General features: G+C 39.4%; 1 protein-coding gene and 1 long non-coding RNA gene across 4 annotated transcripts in view; both read right to left on the minus strand.

Moving 5' to 3' along the window:
• The window catches only part of F2 (coagulation factor II, thrombin), a 1,266,023-nt gene that overhangs the window by 277,576 nt on the left and 970,621 nt on the right, over positions 1 to 17,826 (minus strand). The gene's annotated exons all lie outside the window — the stretch shown is intronic.
• Positions 17,471 to 17,826, minus strand: part of LOC122811016 — a 92,869-nt gene continuing 92,513 nt past the window's right edge. For 2 of the 3 annotated variants that reach the window (XR_006366194.1, XR_006366195.1), the window contains exons 3-4: positions 17,565 to 17,804; positions 17,472 to 17,516 (exon numbers count right to left, since the gene is read on the minus strand). This is a non-coding gene — a long non-coding RNA (uncharacterized LOC122811016). Of the gene's footprint in view, positions 17,517 to 17,564; positions 17,805 to 17,826 lie in introns of all 3 variants that reach the window. The other variant, XR_006366193.1, reaches the window with a different exon arrangement.

The following is a 17,826-nucleotide window of genomic DNA, read 5'->3' on the forward strand; positions in this document are numbered from 1 at the left end:
ACTCCTTCGCTCAACGCTTTCTGGAATGTATAAATTCCAATGCTCAGGATCAACTTATCCACACCCTCACCAGGGACAACAATATCCTAGACCTAGTCATTACCAATATGTGTGACCGGTGTTCCACACCTGAAGTCAACCCCTCGTTGGTCAGATCCCACCATAAGCTAATCACCCTAGATATCCACATCCTGACCCCACCCCCCATTAAGGAAATCATGGTAAAAACTTTCTCCAAAGCCAACTTCATGCTTCTTAAGACAGAAGTGGTGAACTTCATGACACCCATGCAGATGGACAATACAGTTACAACTGCTGAATCCTACACAGATGCACTCTATAAGCACTTACACGAGTGCATGGATCATGCTATTCCAAACAGAACCAAGATGCTATCCTCCAAAATATGAAGCCAATCTGGTGATTCCCTGCCATAAACAAACTCTACAACAGAAGGAAGAAACTGTTGCAAAAGAGAGTAAAATCCCATGAGTGGAGGAGTTCCCTTCTCAGCCTCAGTAAGAAGCTGAGATCCCTTATAAGATCCTCCAAAGCTAGCTACAAAAACAAAATTGCCACTGATTCTAGGGACAGCCACAAAGCATTCTATAGCTATGTCAAGAATCTCAAAGGCAACACCCAGATCTGCTGAGTTACAGCACAACAGCATGAAGATTATAGAACCAACTGATATTGCCAATGTCCTGGCATATAGGTTCAGTGCTAACTTTACCTCTCTCTCACCCCCTAAAGAGCCCATATCTATACAGGAAGAATGCAGAGTCCCTGTAATCACAACTATGCAGGTAAAAGCTGCACTCTAAAAACACAGCATCCATGGGACTGGACAACATCCCAGGTTGTGTTTTACATGAACTTCAGAACGAACTGGCTCCACACCTAAGTACCATGTTCAATCATATTCTCACATCAGGCTTTGTGCCCACTGAATGGCACACAGCAACAGTTATCCCACTCCACAAAGGAGGAGCCACCACTGATCCTGGGAACTATCGCACTATTAGCCTGACGAGCCTGGTCTGTAAGGCCATGGAACGTATCACCATGGAACTCCTAAACAAAGACATTGGTAACCTCCAAACTCTGGACCCCACCCAGTTCGGGTTTGTGAAAGGCAGATCATGCCTCCTGAACCTGATTGACCTCTTTGAGGCAGTTACCAAAGCTGTAGACGAGGGTAAGGTGGTTCACACAGCCTATCATGACCTAGCCAAGGCTTTTGACACCATCCCCCATTCTAGAATTATAGCTAAACTCACTAAACTAGGTATAAATCCTTACATCACAAGATGGGTTGCCAGTTGGCTCACTGACAGAACCCACACTGTAAAAGTTGCAGACTCCAAATCTGACTTCAAACCACTAACAAGTGGAGTACCACAGGGTTCAGTCCTGAAACCTCTCCTGCTTGGTATCTATTTCTCTGAAGTACAGGTTAACACAGAAGGCCTCTGGCTAACAAAGTTCGCAGATGACTGCAAACTAGGAGCCATAGTTGAGTCCCCAAATTATGTGGACACCCTACAGAAGTGCCTCACTGAGGCAGATGCCTGGTGTCAGAGCCATGGCTTGAAGCTCAATGCCAAAATGTGCATTGTCATCCTCTTTGGTAAAATCTCTGTACCCATGAACTACCACATAGGCGGCAGTCTACTTAACGCTGAATGTGTGATAAGAGACCTGGGGACCCAGGTGGACAGTAGTCTCTCCTTTGATAATCACATCACCACAGTAGTCAGGAAATCCTTCTACATGGCACACCTCATCACAAAAGTGTTCTCATCTAGGAAAAAAGAGGTCATTGTTCCCCTCTACTCGACACTCATTAGACCCATTATAGAGTACAATGCCCCTTTTGGAATTTACCTCACAAGACATCTGCAGCAGCTGGAAAGGCCACAGTAGTACCTCACAAAGAGGATTACTGGCCTCAAACAGATGCCCTGCACTGACCGTCTCAAAAAGTTCCAGCTTTACTCTGTAGCATATCACCTACTCCGAGGTGATCTCTGCCTAACATATAAAGCTATGTCAAACCCAAAGCTGTTGGACATGCTACACATAAAGAAATCCCAGTCCCTCTAAGCTACATGCTCTAGGGACCTAAACCTTGTCACCACAATAAACAGGACATGCTGGATGGATAGATTCCTGTCCCAGAGACTTCCCATACTCTGGAACAAGCTACCCATCTATGTCAAGCAAAGTTCCTCATTAGCACTCTTCAAGAAAAATCTTGATAAGTGGATGGAAATAGGAAATACTCCCCGGAGATCACTTTGGTGGCTCTGCTCGACACAGGCACAGGAAAATAACTTTCTTGGGCGGCGTAAGCCAGGGAACCTTGTTGGCTAGGCTTACTTATGCCCTTGGGCCGATAGTCTAGTACCTACCTATGAACAGTGTGCATGTTGTACCTTTAAGAAACATTTTCCAAGGAAAACACATGCATATAAACAGCAAGCATGTGCTAGTTTTAGTGCCATTTTGAGTGTGCAGCCAGAGTGTGAACATGTCTGAGTGTGATAGTTTGTTTACAAGTTTATCTAAGTTAAAGTTACTAAGCCTCAATCCTGATGTTTGTACATAATAAAGCTGCTTGAGCAGAACTCAAAACTGCTCGTCTGTTTTATCCTGACCAGATGGGTGACATTTTATTTATTTTATTTATTGACATTTGTTTACCGGGAAAGTCCACTGGGCCGGACTGAGCCCATTTCCATTGGAAGCCGGGGCAGAAAAGCTCCAACATCAAAACAAAAATTAGATACAATGTTTCCAAAGTAACAAAACATATAAAAAGCAAAAAATGCAGAGTTTCAGGAGAACAAATTACAGTGAGCACAATCCACAAGTTTCAGGGTAGTCGTAAGCTGACATGGTGTCAGAACCAGGATTCCAGAGACTGCTTTTCAGAGCTATGAGGTACAGAGTTAGCAGTGAAGGTAAATTAAGTGAACAGAGTGTAGAAAAGGGACCAGAAACGAACTAAAGGTAATGAAAATTTGCAAGAACAATTTTATTAAAAAGATAAAACAGAGCATTACAAGGACACAGAAAGCATTATTAAGCAAACAAATAACACGGAAAAGTTTATTAAGCAAACAAAAGGCAGAAAAAGTGTATTAATTAAGCAAAAAATTCGAAGTTAAGATACTTGATAAAATGATTATCAGAAAAGCACATAAGGGGTTCAGAATTACCTTGGAATTGCAAAATGAGCATGTTTAGAGTAAAAAGAGCACAAGAAAAATATAATGGGCATGAAAAGAGATTAAATGGGCAAAACGGATATAATAAAGGGCAAAAAGTGCACATTAAGCAGAAATAAAGCAAGGCGACTGCTTGTTTTTTGGCATATTACTGTATTTTGGCATAAACTACTATTTTGCATTGAATGAAGCTACTCAGGGCATAACTAGAGTTATTTGAAGTATCTCAAAGTGTGTAAAAGTGCTACAGTGTGTGTTTATTACTGTGCATTCATTCCAAAGAATTTATCGTGTGCAAACTGCAACTATTTCTTAAAGTGCAGTTAAAATACAGACATTTCAAAAATTTACTTGTGCTGGGTGTGTCTATTCGCAAAGTGCTGCCATTACAGAGTGTTTTTTGCACTGTACACAGTTATTTAGCAAAGTAGAGTCATTTTGGAAGAATTTAAGTGTGCTATGCACTGTTTATTTGCAAAGTGCAGTTACTTTAAATTGTTTCTTACTCTGAGCTTCTTCTGCCCAGTTTATTCACACAGTACAGTTATTTTGATTTTTTTACACTGATAAGAGGTGATTTCAAGAGTGTTCTTGTGCCAAGGAGACTTATTTTGCACAGCTCAGTTTTTCAGAGGCTTATTGTGCTATTGGGCATAGTTACAAGTACTGGCACAAATTTCTGGCATATGTACATGTGTGTGTGTGTTCTTGCATATTTGTAAAAGCCTTCACTGGCATGTGTTAATATGGAAGAGGCATTTTGCAGACCAGGTCCACTTGTATTTGATCAGATATTGCAGAGAATTTGAGCAAGAGTACAATATTTTCATACAAGCAGCTTATTCTGACAAAGATGCATGCACCAGGGCATTCATTTTGCTAAACCTAGTAGGGTCAGAGGCCACTGAAAGAGAGCATTCATTTGTGTATGCGCCAGTAACTTATGAAGGAGAGGGGGCAACCATCATATTGTTGTACAGGCTGAATCAAGGAAGATCCCTGAGTGCTTGAAACGCAAATTCAAAAAAATGTGCAACCCCTAGTCAAATGTTACATTAGAAAGGCATTTCTTTTACACAAGAGATAAAAAGCCAGGAGAAACTTTTGTAGCTTATATTACTGATCTAAGAAACAAAGCTAAAAAGTGCAGGTTTGGTGATTTAAAGGATGAGTTAATAAAGGACAGACCTGTGTGTGGTATTAATAATGCTGGCAGTGAAAAAGATTTTGCTTCGTGACAGTGATTTAATGCTGAGCAAAGCTATTGAGATTTGTCAAATCCATAAAGTTACAGAAAGGCACACAAGTATGCTTGCAAGTGATAAGAGCATGGTTTCAGCAAGCTCCCAGAGCAAATACAGACAGCATGCAGCATGTGGCTAGTAGAAATAGACCTAAACACTTGGTCAGTGCAGCCCCTGCAAGTTCCACAGGGAATACCTGTAGTCTTCCAGAAAGTTCTAAGACTGCAGTACAAGGGTGAGTCACCAAAACCCATGCCAAGCTTTATTGTTAACTGTCACAATTGTAGTGCAAACGATGAGTCTAAAAGAGAAAAGTGCTTAGCATTTGGTCAGCAATGCCACAAGTGTAAAAAATGGAACAATTTTCAAAAGTTTTGCAAATCAAGTAAACCTCACTCAGTTATAAAGAAGGGTTACTTAAATAAACAAATTGATCATGTAAGGTTGCAGTCTACTTTCTATATAGATGGTCTATCAGTAATTGGTGAAACGATTAATACAGTAGATTTACTAGCAAAGAATGAAGTGTTTTGTACTGTCCTGATCAATGGTAAACCCACAGAGCTCAAAGTAGACACTGGTTCAAAGTGTAATATAATGTTATCAGAAATATTTGCTAAAGTGAGAGCTGGTGAGCAACTTAATGTGGCCAGTTGTGTGAAACTGGCTGCTTGTGGAAGTGAAGAAATTCAAACCAAGGGCTCAGTAATGCTTTCATGTTATTTGGCTGGGAACAGTTACAGCTTACTATTCTATGTAGTCCGAAGACCTGTGCATTCATTATTGGGTCTCAGTGACAGTCTGAGAATTAATCTTTCCTTTACCAAAGAAGTCCCTCATATAAGCACATGTCCCAGTTCCTGTTTCACTGATGCTATTTTCTCAGAATATAACATGCTGATGCTTTCGATGACAAGGTAGGCAAACTTCCAGTTGTGTATTCTATGAAGTTAGGCCCAGAGATCAGTCCAGTGGTCAGACCAGCAAAAAGAGTTCCGATAGCTATGCAGAACATGGTCAAAGCTCAGTTGGATAAAATGGTGCAGCAAGGTGTATTTGGTGCAGTTACAGAACCTACTGAATGGGTGTCGTCCATGGTAGCAGCTCACAAAAAAAGGCTCAGATGAAATCAGAATACACATTGACCCAAGAGATTTGAACAAAGCATTAAAGAGACCTCATCATCCTATGCGTACAGTCAAGGAAGTTGCAACCATGATACTGAATGCCATTGTTTTTTCTGTCTTGGATGCAAAGATTTAATTTTGACAAGTGATGCCTGATTGCAAATCTTCACTACTGACTACATTCAGTACCCATTTGGAATATACAGATTCCTCAGGATGCCATTTGGAATAAATTCTGCAAGTGAAGTCTTTCAGCGTGCAATGGAGCAAATTTTTTCAGGTTATGCATGTGCCATAATAGTAGATGACTTATTGGTTGGATTTATTGGTGTGAAGCAGAGCATGACAGAAACCTCAGGAAAGTTCTAGACAGAGCACATGAAGGGAACTTGAAGCTCAATCCTCTGAAGTGCAGATTTAGACTACCAGAAGTTACACATGTAGGTCATTTATTTACTAGCACTGGCTTATGACCAGATCTGTCCAAGAAAGCAGCCATTCCTGAGATGCCAGCACCAAATAATATTCAAGCTCTACACTGTTTTCTTGGCATGGTTAACTATTTAGGCAAGTTTATGCCACTCTTCAGTGAGTTGACAGCACCTTTGAGAGAGCTGATGTGCAAAAATGTTGCATGCTCTTGATTAGAACACCACCAGAGAGCATCTGAAGGCCTTAAGCAGAACATTGCCACTCCACCTACATTAAGATACTATGATGTCAATAAACCAGTAACTCTTTCCTGTGATGCTTCAAAATTTGGTCTTGGTGCAGTTATTCTTCAAGAGGGTAGACCAGTAGCCTATGCATCTAGAACTCTTACCCAAACTGAGATACAGTATGCTCAAATTGAGAAAGGACTTTTGGCAATTGCATTTGCATGTTCGAAGTTTCATGATTATATTTATGGTCGAGCTATTCAGATAGAAACTGACCATCAACCTCTAGTCACTATTTTAAAGAAACCTACACATTCCACTCCAGCAAGATTGCAAAGATTGATGCTCAAATTGCAAAAGCACAACTTCAACATGGTCTACACAAAAGGCAAACTTCTTTACCTGGCAGACATCTTATCCAGATCACCCAGAAATACAACAGAACAGCTAGAAGCAGAGAATATTTACTTTGATGTCACGGAAGTGCATACGTTTTCTTCCATGAGACTTGATGAGCTCAGAGATCATACAAAGTCTGATCCAGTCTTACAAAAGCTCAACGACTTCATCAATGTTGGATGGCCGTTATTTTAAAAGGTCCTAAAATTGTTGTTCTTACTTCCTTATAATGTGAACATATCCAGATTTTACATTGTGGTCACCCAGTTTCCGATTCTACCAAAAGAAGGGCAAGAGGACTAGTATTTTGGCCTTCTCAAGCAAAAGACATTGATAAAATACTTTCTTCTTGTTCAGTATGCAATAGTACTAAACCGCATTTGCAAAAAGAGCCACTTCAGCTAAGTCAAGTTCCTGAACTACCTTGGTCAACAGTAGCCAATGACCTATTCGAGTGGAACAATCAGCAATACTTAGTGTTGGCAGACTGTTATTTGAACTGGTTTGACATTGACTTGCTACCTAACCTAACATCCACTGCTGTTATCACTAAGTTGAAACGTCATTTCTCAGTCCATGGCAGTCCACAGAAGCTTATCTCTGACAATGGTACCCAATTTACCAGTCAATTGTTTTAGAAATTTGCAAAAGAATGGGACTTTGTACATGTTACTAGTAGTCATGAATACCCACAGTCAAATGGACTGGCTAAACATGCAGTACAGAGTGCAAATCAATTACTAGAGAAGTCAAAGTGTGACATAACAATGTCTTTTTGAATTTACTAAATCTCAAAAACATACCCTGTGATGACATACTTGGCTCACCTGCTCAAAGACTTCTATCTAGGCAGACCAGAACAACCTTGCCAATCAGTTCCAGTTTGTTGAGGCCTAAAGCTAAAAGGAACAGAGCAATCAAAGCCCAACTATTCAGAAAGTGTTCTTTTCAGAAGTCCAACTATGATAAATCAAGCAGATTTCTTTGTCCATTGAAAGAAGGAGAGACAGTGAGGATACAAACAGCAAAAGGTTTCAACCTGATTGGTCAAGTAACAGGTATATGTGCCAATCTGAGAGCCTGCTTTGTGGAATCTGTGGGTGTGGCACACAGGAGAAATCACAGACATCTTCTTCCTGTATCAGAACCGATATCACAGCATCATTCCTATGATACAGACTCTAGATCTCAGCATGATCCAGACAATGTTCCTGTTGCAGAACATGTCTAAACATCTCCTTCCATTCCTGATGATGTTCCTGATGTCCCTAAAGCTGAACATTCAGCAGAGACAGTCACAGTTGCTAGGCCTAGTTCTAATTTCTATGTCACATGATTTGATCAAATTTCCAGACCTAGTGTGAAATACACAGCAACCTGGACATAATTGTCTATATGTATTTAGTTCTGTATAATTACATGTTAAAGTATTACTCCTGTACAAATTGCATGTCAATCAGTGTTGTCAGTAATGCATGACTCATTTCTCAAAGAGAGAGGATGCAGAACAGTGTATGTGTTGTACCTTTATAAAGCATCTTCCAAGGATAGCACTTGCATACAAATAGCAAGCAAGTGCTAGCTTCTGTGCCATTTTGAGAATGCAGCTAGACTGAGAACATGTATGACTGTGACAATCAGTTTATTTATAAGTTTATCTAAGTTAAAGTTACTAAGCCTCAATCTTGATGTGTTTGTACATAACAACAAACTATCTTCTGCCCTGTTTCTCGATCTTTCCAAGGCCTTTGACATGGTTAACCACCAGCTACTCTTACTTACCCTAAAGAAAATATCCCTAAACAACCATGCCACATAATGGTTTCAATCTTATCTTAGTGGAAGACAGCAGGTTGTCCTTTGGCAGGACAAAACTCTCCACCCTTCTCCTTGTTACCCTTGGTGTCCCTCAAGACTCCATATTAGGTCCCCTTCTTTTTCCCCCTCTTTATCAATGACCTCCACACTGTAATCCCAGATGCAACCTGTAAACAATATGCCGATGACTCCACCCTGATTTGCTCAGCCTCTACCCTTACAGATCTCCTTAGTTTAACTAGAAAACCTTTAATACAGTGGAAAACTGGATCTCTAATCAACAGCTGATATTAAACCCTAATAAAACAAAGCTATTGCTCTTCTCCCCTACTCACAAATCCTCTCAGCCTTCGTTTACTATAACATCTAACAATGGGACCATAATCTCACCAGATATGTACACCAAACTCCTGGGTGTTATAATAGACAACAACCTCAAATATGACATGCACATAAACCAAACTATTAACCTTTAACTATTAAAACCGTTAATAAAAAACTCAGCTCCCTATACAAAAACAAACCTTTTCTCACCCCTCTAGCTAGGACTGCCAATGCCCGCACCCATCTGCTTTCAACTCTACTCTATGCCTTGCCAGTACTCACTAACTTGAACAAAACAGATCTCAGCAAACTCTCTAGATGCTACAATCAAATTGCCATGTTTGCCATAGGAACTCCCTACAGGACACTCCATTGTCAAAACCTAAACCTCTTAGGATGGCTAGAACTCCCCAGGCTCATTCAATATAATCAACTTACTGTAGCATTCAAGGTTATTAACCATCCAGAAAAAACGCCCTCCCTTAAAAACATTATCCATCCCTACAAAAACGCTAGGCCACGTCGTTCCACTACAAAACTTTTGGTTCAATCTGTTACCGCTAACAACCTATCTGGAGAATCTTTGTTTGCAAATTCAGTAGGCAAAACCTGGAATTCACTCCCATCTGACCTTACTCTGAACCCCACCCTTAATCAGTTAAAAAAAAAATCTAAGCCAGTATTTTAAAACTCACTGGTTCGCCTCACAGCAAGACGTTGTCCTGTTTGATTCTCAGCTAAAGCATCTTCTGTGTGGAGACATGCGTGAATGGGCGTACCTTCATTGAAGGTTGTACGTTAGGGCTGGCAACTCAGTACATAAAAATCTACCGCCAATCATTAGCGGAACAGAGTTCCGCTGTGGCGACCCCTAACCAGGAAAAGCCGAAAGATACAACAACAACAACTGGTTATGCCCTTGCTCTAACCCTGACTAAAGCTTAATCTACTTCCATATCCCTGCAATTTTTTATTCACAGCGACTTACCTCTTACACTAAAAGGTTTGAAAAGAGAAACTGGAACATCTCTGCAGATACTCTGTATATAGCTGCACCTATAGGTTTGATAACAAACTGTAACACATTTGTATATATTTCTCAATATAAACTGTACTCTTCATAGGCTTGAAATGTGAGACTGTAACATGTATGTTAATACAATATATTTTGTTGAAATAGGAAACCAGTCACCTCTTCGGATAAATGCTCACACGCCAGGCAAAGATAAAGTAAAAACTGAACAAAAAAAGGCTGGCTTTGAGCGAGGCAAACAGTTAACTAGTTAACTTCAGTATAATTTCCAGCTCCCAGTAAGAAACACTTCGATACTCTAGTATGCAAATAACTCTCCGGTTCAGTAATAGATGAATATTCTTTAATAATATGAACAAATTCAATCAGACAAGCGCTTTCGCTATAATAAGCTTCCTCAGGTCTAGACCTGAAGTGTTTCTTACTGGGAGCTGGAAATTATACTGAAGTTAACTAGTTAACTGTTTGCCTCGCTCAAAGCCAGCCTTTTTTTGTACAATATATTTTGTGCATATACTGTAACTTGCTTGTCTTTAACTGTTTGTAATTTTGAAGCTTTTCTCCCTGGGCGTCCGCTGAAAATGGATACGTATCCAGATGGACTATCCCGGTCAACAAATGTAAAATAAAATAAATAAATAAATAAAATAATAAATCTGCTTGAACAGAATCCACAACTGTTTGTCTGTTTTATCCTGACCAGACAAGTGACAGACTGATCCAGAAATTTGATTTATTCTTCACTGTAAGTAAATAACCTGTCAAGCCTGAAAAGGTTTAATACAAAGCATCCTTAACATGTTGCTGGGAAGAGGCTGTAAAGGGATTTAAGTTCTTTACTTTTCTTTATGAGGAAAGTTAATGCCGCGGTGGTACAGCGGTAGCGTTGTTACCTCACAGCAAGAGGTTCTCCCGTTTGATACTCGGTGTGGCTTGGGAGTGCCTTCTGTGTGGAGTCTGCATGTCCTCCCCACGGTCGGGTAGCGTTCAAAAGACATGCGTGCGTAAATGGGTGTGCCTTCAATGAAGGTTGGGTGTCGAGCTGGCACCTCGGCGTTTTGTAAAAATCTACTGCCAATCATTAGCAGACCGGAGTTCCGCTGTGGCGATCCCTTACCGGGAAAAAGCCGAAAGAAAGACTTTTCTTCATGAGGAAAAAAATAAAGCAGCAGCACCTAGAGACAAATTCAGAAAGTATTGCCAGCCCAGAAAGAAATTATTTGATAAAATACAAGGGTCTGCAGAGGCTATACATGCAGATGTTAACTCGGTTAAAGAACAAAGGCCAAGATTGTGCATTTGCTATGTTACACAATTCTCTAATAACAGAATAAGTGGTGGTTTAAGAAATGATGAAACAAGGCCAGGTTTTTAACAGAAATAAACCTGACTGTACTAAAAAGGCGTGACTGCAGGTGGCGTAAGTGAAATTACTTCTGCACAACTGAAATAATTAATGAAAAAGGGGGAACACAAAATAACATTCAAGTGAAATAAGGCAGAAATGTGAAATAAAAGCTAGATGTGCTACAAAGGTAATTGTATAAAAAATGCAATGGGAAGATTCAAAATGGAGTCCATACATGCACAATTCTGATTCATGCTACTGGCAAGGTATGACTGAAACCCAAGTGCAAACAGTGATTCATCAGTTTTGCTGAATCTGTCTGGAATTCTCTAACGTTTAAATGGAAAAGCAAGTGCGTTGAAAATAATCTTCATGTTGCTGAACTGACATATTAAAATGAACTGTGAGCTGGTACTTCTGAAGTAAAAAGACTTGATAGGACAAAAAATCCAAAAGGCATCTGAAGCACTGAAGCAGAAGTGCAAGTTAAACTGTTGAATGAAAATGCTTAAAATTAATGGAAAGGATGTAGAATTTAAACTAGATATTGACAGAGAATGTAACACTTTGTCAGAAAATACTTTAAAATGGCTGGGGGAGGAATGATTGCATATGTTGCTAACTGTTCTTACCACTGTGAGGCATTTCTGAGTAAAATCTGCTGAAATGAATGTAAAAAACTAACAAAACTCAGTTTCTTTTTCACATAGTAACACTATCAAATAAATATCTGAGGTACTGTGCACAGCCATAGCAATAATATCCTATAAGACTATGTTTTTTTTTCCTTAGACTTAGTAAGCCTCCCAGGAAACTGTCACATACAAATAAAACCTGCTACAATGCCAGTAATATGGGCTGAATTGAAAATTACCTATCATATATAAGAAGCAAACTGAACATAAAGTGAAGAGAATAGAAATCCAAGGTGTCAGTAAGAAGTAACTAAACAAACAGGTGAATAGTACAATCACTGGTGCATGTTTGTACTGAGCAGCAAAATCTGATTAAAACAAATAAAATACAGAATCCATTGCTTACAATTGAATAAGTGGTCTTAAGAATACCAAATGCAAATAAGTTTTGTTTCACGTTAGATTTTCAAGAAATTAATTGCAGATAAATCATTACTAAACTACTGTGGTAAAAATCAGTCAGTTATGTTGCAAGCAAATGCCATTCAGAATGATATACAATCCGTGACCCTTCAAGAAAAGAGATGAGATCAGTATGCAGGAGCAGCCTTAGGTCAACTGGTGCCCTAGGCAAAAGGGCTCTACGGCACCCCCCACCACACCACCCGGTGCCCCCATCCTGGTCTACCTACACCAAATAAACACTGAAAAAGCGCCCCTGCTAGAGCGGTGCCCTAGGCGTCCGCCTAGTTCGCCTATGCCTAAGGCCGGCTATGTCAGTATGTAATGTTTCAAAGGTAAACAGAGTAGCACAAAAAAGAAGAACAATGCAATACAGTGCAGTCATAATGTGGTGACTCAAAAGTCATTCTATTTGCCTAAAGGTAATAATATCTTTTGTTAAAATATCTGGCTACACTGTTTTAGAACTACTACATAATGTCTCTAACAGTTTAATTTCTCCAAATGCTTAGTTTTTTTTTTTTAATATCTTGATGGGAGTGGAGTCAGGGCATAAATAAAGTTCATGAAATCAGTATTGCTCCAGTCTTTGATGTTAGACAAAAGTGCTCTTCTCAGCACCCACAATGTGCCCAGAACTGCTTCCTTCTGCAGTTCATATGGGGTTACATGTACTGGTAGCATATCTTTTTTATTAGTCCTGTTGCTCCTACTGCTATTGGAACTGTCTGGGCATCTTTCATTCACAGTGTTTTCATTTCTGCTTGCAAGTCCTGACATTTTATGACTTTGTGCCTCTAGTACGTTAGACACTATAATCTCTGCGTGTAACAATCTCAATGAGCAATGTTACTTTTGTCTGTTGTTCTTGCATCTATTTTTTGGAACTGTCTCAGGATATAAACTTTCCTCCTTTTCTCTAATGCTTATCAGCTACTTCCATGCTGTAGTGTTTGCACAATCCCCAGTGCAGTATACATGCCCTCTTGTCATTAGTGTGTCACACCCAGAAACAAGACATGCAGCTGTTTCCAGGTCTGTTTTACAGAGCCTGCATCTATCTGTTTCTTCCACTTTCCAAGGACTTTACTTCTGCCTTGACTTCCATTTCTACTTTGTTCCCCAATGCTTCTGCTAAACTAAGTAAATATGTCATCTTGGCCCTCTCTTTGTGCTTTACAACTTTTTATTGTTTGGATCTGATGAGGTCAAAAAATATATGCAATCCCATGACTGCCTGATTTTTTACATAACATTTTCTTGTTTTCTTGTCCAACTGAGTCAAACGTTTGAGGCCATTCAAATTCACTGCAATTTAGAACAGGAAGAGCAACGTGATTCATAGCCTGGACTTTATTCCTAAGTGGTAAGTCTCTTTTCAATATTAGATTTAGTCATCTGAAACATTCCTTACTAAACTTTAATCTCATTTTTGTCTTATTGTCTCTGGCAGTTTCAATTCTCCAAGTGTTTTTCTGGGTTTCTAAAACCATGACTGGAATGGACCCCATTCCTAAGTCAGAATAGCATTAGATTTCATGAAATTAGTACTGTTACAGTTATTGATGTTAACCAAGAGTGCTGTTCTCAGCAGCTGCAATGTGGCCAGAATTGCTTCTTCCACAATTCATACAAAGTTACCTGCATCGATAACATATCTAAATACAACTGTAAATTCTTTTTTATTAATCTTGTTGCTTTTACTACTATTGGAACTGTCTTCCTATATTTGTTCAACATCACTCTCACTTCTGCTTATAAACCTGTGATTTTAGGATTTTGTTTCTCGTTGTATGTAAGATACTGTAATCACTGGGTGCATCAATTTCAGCGATCAATGCTACTTTTGCCTTTTTTTCCACGGACTACTATATCTGATTTTCTTGCATCTTTTGTTTGAACTGTTGGTAATGGGTGATCCCATGTGATATCATCTTTATTGTTCCTATAATGCTTTGTGGTTCATGTTCCAGGGCTTCTTAGCTACTTCTTATTGTTATGATTACACAGTCCCAAATACAACAGTCTTTCCACATTATTGTGCCTTTCGGTACATAGACCCCTGTCATGAGTATATCACACCAAGCAACAAGATCTGTGACTTTTTCCAGTTCTTTTGTGCAGAACCTGCATTTGTCTTTCTCCCACCTTTTCAATGGAATTTGTACACCAATGTGTATGTACTCCACTTTCCTGGGTCACCATTATTAACCTTTCATCTTTTGGTTGCAGTTCACCTCTCCTTAACCATTTGTGCATAATATTTTGGTCAACATGAGGTTGCTCCAAGAGATCTCTGCACTTGCTACTATATTTATGAATTTTCTACAAACTTTCATAGATTCATAGACTGTTACTAGGCTAATGACCCAAGGGGCCTTTCTAAGCCTATCCAAGATTTCCCGAAAGAATAATGATGTCCTGCATCCAAACAGGACATTGAGGGCCAGGCATTTATAAGCTCTAATTCCTTCTGCTCTGGTCCTTCTTATATTACTTCTTCAGTTTTTTTGGCATACTCAGTTGCTCTTTGATTTTTGTTTACTTCTGGTTTGATTTCCATTCTACCTTGACACCGAAATACTTCTACTAAACTAAACGAAGATGTTATCTTAGACTTCTTCTCCTCAAGTTTTAAAGCACTCATAGGGTCATAGGTAGGTAGGTACTAGGCTATCGGCCCAAGGGCCTATGTAAGCCTAGCCAACAAGGTTCCCTGGCTTACGCCACCCAAGAAAGTTATTTTCCTGTGCCACTGTCGAGCAGAGACACAGAAGTGATTCCTGGGGTGTATTTCCTATTTCCCATCCACTCATCAAGATTTTTCTTGAAGAGTGCTAATGAAGAACTTTGCTTGACATAGATGGGTAGCCTGTCCCAGAGTATAAACACTTACTATGTTTAGATCTATTGAGATCAGCAGATATGTAAGTAGTCCTACAATTGCAGATCTATCTGAAGCATTTTTCTTGCTTTTGTGCCCAGTACACCCAATATTTTTTGGGTCCAGTCAATCACCCCAAAACTGTAAGTTAGAATAGGAAGAATAAATTGATATACAGCTTGGACTTTTTTCCTAGATGTCAAGGCAGTTTTCAAGTTCAGCTTTAGTCTGCTGAAATATTCATTCCTGAGCTTTATTTGCATTTGCTCATGTTCTATCGCTGAGCCTTCATCTATTCCCAAATATTTATACATTCCCTCCTGCTCATGTTCCTTTATATAACATTCCTGTACTAGGTTGATATTTTCTTAGTGATGCGTCTTTCCAGTTTTAAGTGTTCCTTTTGCAAATGTATCAAAACCAAGTCATTCTTACATCATCTGAGAAAGTTTTGACCATTTGTACTTGTGCTTTTAGATCATCTGATTAACTAGATAGTGTTTTTTTTCACAAAAAGTAAATGAAAAATCATTAAATGAGGTTGTTTTCTGGGAGACAAATTGTAACCACAGCTTAATCTGTTAAGTAAATAGCTTAATGATATCACCAACCCTACACCACCTACTTCTACCAGTTCTCTCATTTTCTCTCTCAAACCTGTCCCCACATCTTACATCAAATCTGTTCTGTTAAACTTAAAACATGCTCCCCATCAGCTGACAACTTACTTCTGCAATTCCTAAAAAATGGCTGCTAATTCTATTGCTTTCCCTATCTCTATATTAATCAGTGGATCTATTAAAGAAAACTCTGTGCCTGATATTTGGAAAAAAATCTACATTATACCCCTGCATAAAGGCGGTAATGCTACTGACCCCTCTAATTTCAGACCTATTTTTATTCTCTCTCCCCTGTCTAAAATACTTGAAAAATGTATCCATAAACAGCTCCTAGATCACCTTCTTCAAAAAAATTTCCTGACCCCCACACAACATGGCTTTTGCCCAAAGCACAGCACTGCTACTGCACTAACATCCTTCACAAATACTGTCAAAACAGCACGTGATAAATTAGTTTCTTGCCTGTTTCTTGATTTTTCCAAAGCCTTTGATACTGTTTCACATAGCATACTTCTAGCCAAAGTTACTTCTCTTAACCTCTCTAACTCTGCTATCTCTTGGTTCTCCTCTCAAATAGATTCCAGGCTGTGAAATGGCAGTCTAACTTCTCTCCTTTCTTCCTGTACAAACTGAGGTCCTCCAAGATTCTATCCTTGGACCCTACTTTTTAACATATTTATTAATGACCTCCACACTTCTTGTCGACTCTCATTATTCAATATGCTGATGATTCTACAATCATCTCCTGCTCTGACATCACACAACTTCATACCCTCAACCAAGAATCTCTCCACTCTGTTGAAAAATGGCTTGCCTCCCACCAATTACTACTGAACCCAAAGAAACTAAACTTTTATTTCTCCCTACTACCATCCAGCATCACAATACTTTTTCTGTCTCCTCCCTCAACAATACTCTCATCTCTTCTGAACCCCACACTAAACTCCTACTTTTATTATTAATGACCATCTAAAGTTCAGTCTCCACATTCAACAGTGCATCAATATGACCCATCAAAAACTAGGCCTGTTGTACAGACACAGCAAATACCTCACAAAAGCTTCCAGACTGTCCCTCGCACAAACCCTCCTACACCCTACACTGCTCTATGCAGCTCCTATTCTCACACACCTCCAGTCTAATCTTCTCACTAAAGGAGAAATCACCTATAACAAAGTTGCCTGATTTTCCTCCAACCTTCCATATCACACTTATCACTGCATCACCCTAAGAAATCTGCAGTGGCTAGAATTCCATCACCAAATCTTAGTACCCCAGTTGTTTATGGCACCCACAGTCTTACATCTACCATCTTCCCGTACCTCTCTGTCCACCCTTATCCTGCCCTATTCTCCCAGTCGCTTTGTTTGTAGATCTCAACAGAACAGTCTGCAAGTTTATAAGCCCAATAAAAACATTGGCAAATTACTATACTCCTATTCCATTTCAAATACTTGGAATAAGTTACCTCATAATGTTAGCTGTATCACCAACCCTCTGACTTTAGAATAGCTACAAAAGACTATCGCCATAAATCATGGTCATGTGTCTGTCATGACTCAACATAAGCTATCTTCCTAATTGGATGTAGCTATCTCAATCAGCTACCGCAGATGTCTTCTCACAAATTTTCCTAACTGGGTTTTATTTTCTGTCTCCACCAGTTTTTGTACCAAATATTTATTTTTCTCTGCTTCTCTTTTCTCTGGCCTGAGTTTACACCACGTTACCTTGTCCACTGCTTCTCTCTTCTCTGGCCTGACATTACAGAAAGTTACCTTTTTCTCTGCTTCTCTTTTCTCTGGCCTGAGTTTACACCACGTTACCTTTTTCTCTGCTTCTCTTTTCTCTGGCCTGAGTTTACACCACGTTACCTTTTTCTCTGCTTCTCTTTTCTCTGGCCTGAGTTTACACCACGTTACCTTTTTCTCTGCTTCTCTTTTCTCTGGCCTGAGTTTACACCACGTTACCTTTTTCTCTGCTTCTCTTTTCTCTGGCCTGAGTTTACACCACATTACCTTTTTCTCTGCTTCTCTTCTC

Source organism: Protopterus annectens, chromosome 9.part0 (genome assembly GCF_019279795.1).
Source record: "Protopterus annectens isolate FY-2018-M chromosome 9.part0, PAN1.0, whole genome shotgun sequence".
NCBI lineage: Eukaryota > Metazoa > Chordata > Ceratodontiformes > Protopteridae > Protopterus > Protopterus annectens.